Source organism: Propithecus coquereli, unplaced genomic scaffold, assembly GCF_000956105.1.
Source record: "Propithecus coquereli isolate 6110/MARCELLA unplaced genomic scaffold, Pcoq_1.0 Scaffold294, whole genome shotgun sequence".
NCBI lineage: Eukaryota > Metazoa > Chordata > Mammalia > Primates > Indriidae > Propithecus > Propithecus coquereli.
In genome coordinates, this window is record NW_012148552.1 from 3,156,170 (window position 1) to 3,158,564 (window position 2,395).

Genomic DNA, 2,395 nt, shown 5'->3' on the forward strand with positions numbered 1-2,395 from the left:
GCATATACAATAAAAATGAGGGTAGCTGTTGTAGTTTGGGGAGGCTGCCCAATAAATAACACCCCCTCTATCCTCACCTCAATTTCAAACCAACAAAGAGAAAATGGGAAAGGCAGGTAGGTGGAGAACAGATTGTCAGCTACATAACTGATGGAGCTTTTGGAGGATATAGCTGGGTGTGAGACACCGGGTGGCCTGCCAACTCCATACTACCCAACCCCCAAGTTTAATGCTTGTCTCTTATAAGCCTCATGTAAAACAATACCAAAAAAGAGTGTGTACATAGTTAACAGGACATCAAAGATTACCATAACATTGGCCTCCACAGCCACAATATTTAGAAGACAAGCCAGTCCCCAGCCCCTAGCAGTATCTCATGCAAAACATCCCAGATACAAACACCATGGTGAGAACAGTGTATCTGAGGGAAGGTGAGTGGGTGAGAAAACATTGATTCAAGGTTTCATGGACTTTCCATTTATTTCTCTCGTTTAATTTCTTTGGACTTAATTTTATGCCATTTTTCATTATCTCTAACCTGTGAATCTAACTCACTTGGGAGTTTTTCTCCCAATCTGTGGGTTGACTTTGTCACTTTCTTGATAGTGTCCTTTGATGTACACAAGTTTGAAATTTCGAGGAAGTCTAACTTACCTTTTTTTCTCGTATTTCCTGTGCTTTTGGTGTCATATTTAAGGAATTATTCTAAATTCAAAGTCATGAAGATTTTCTCATATATTTTCTTCTAAGAGTTTTATAGTTTTAGTTAAGTTTAGTTCTTTGATCTTTTTTTGTTTGTTTGTTTTTTTGAGACACAATCTCACTCTGTTTCCCTGGGTAGAGTACCATGGCATCATCATAGCTCACTACAGTTGCAGACTCTTGGGCTCAAGCAATCCTCTTGCCTCAGCCTCCTCAGTAGCTGGAACTACAGGTGCTTTCAACTGCACCCAGCTAATTTTTCTGTTTTTGGTAGAGACAGGGTCTCATTCTTGCTCAGGCTGGTCTTGAACTCCTGACCTCAAGTGATCCTCCCACCTTGGCCTCCCAGAGTGCTAGGATTACACGTGTGAACCACTGCACCTGGCCCTTCGATCTGTGTTGGGTTAACATTTTTATATGGTGTGAGGTAAGGATCCCTCTTCATTCTTGTAGACGTGGATATCCAGTTTTCGGAGCACCATTTGTTAAAGAGACTCTCCTTTCCCCCATTGAATGATCTTGGCACCCTTGTCAAAAATCAGTTGTCCCTATATGGGAGGATTCATTTCTGGGCTCTGTATTCCATTGGTCTTTATGTCTTTCCTTAGGCCAGGACCACACTGTTTTGATTCCTGTAGCTTTGTACGAAGTTTTTAAATCAGGAAGCATGAGTCTTCCAACTTTGTTCTTTTTCAAAAATTTTTTGGGCTGCATGGGGTCCCTTGACACTCCATATGAATTTTTACAATATGTTTTTCTATTTCAATCAAAAAAAGCAATTGGGATTTTGATAGGGATTGCATTGAATCTGTAGATTGCTTTGGGTGGTTATCTATCTAACAATATTAAGTCTTCAAATTCATGGATACAGATGTCTTTCCATGTATTTGCCTTGTTTAATTTCTTTCAGCAAAATTTTGTAGTTGCCAGTGCTCAAGTCTTATGCCTCCTCAGTTAAATTTATTACTAAGTGTTTTATTCTTTTTTTATGCTATCATAAAAGGAATTATTTAATTTCCTTTTCATATTGTTCATTGCTAGTATATAGAAATGCAACTGATTTTTGTGTGCTGACTTTATATCCTGCAGCATTGTAACAGGTTTTTTTTTGGATTCTTTAATTTTACTTCTTCCTTTTCAGTTTGAGTGACTTTTATTTCCTTTTCTCACATGGGGGCTTTGGCTAGAATTTACAGTACAAGGTCGGATAGCGGTGGTAAAAGCAGGCATCCTTGCTTTGTTCCTGATCTTAGGGGGAACACTTTTAAGCTTTGACCATTGAGAATGATGTTAGCTGTGGGGTTTTCATATATGGCCATTATCCTGTTATGGAGGTTCCCTTCTCTCCTAGTTTATTGAGTGTTTTCATCATGAAATGATGTGGAATTTTTCAGATGCTTTTTCTGTATCTTATGAGATGATCATGTGATTTTATTCTTCATTCTATTAATATGATGTATTAGGTTGATTGACTTTCTTGAGTTGAACCAACTTTGTATTCTGAGGACAAATCTCCCTTGTTCATGGTATATAATCCTTTGAATATGCTGCTGAATTTCATTTGCTAGTATTTTGTTGAGGAGTTTAACTTATATTTTGTAAGGGATGTTGTCCTGTAGTTTTCTTTCCTTGTGGAGTCATTATCTGGCTTTGGATCAGGGTAATGTTTGTTTCATAGAAAGAATTAGGAAGT

At 37.9% G+C, this 2,395-nt stretch overlaps 1 protein-coding gene across 1 annotated transcript in view; it reads left to right on the top strand.

Annotated features, from left to right (window-relative positions):
- Nucleotides 1-2,395, top strand: part of RABL2B (RAB, member of RAS oncogene family-like 2B) — a 14,482-nt gene that overhangs the window by 1,013 nt on the left and 11,074 nt on the right. The window lies entirely within an intron of this gene.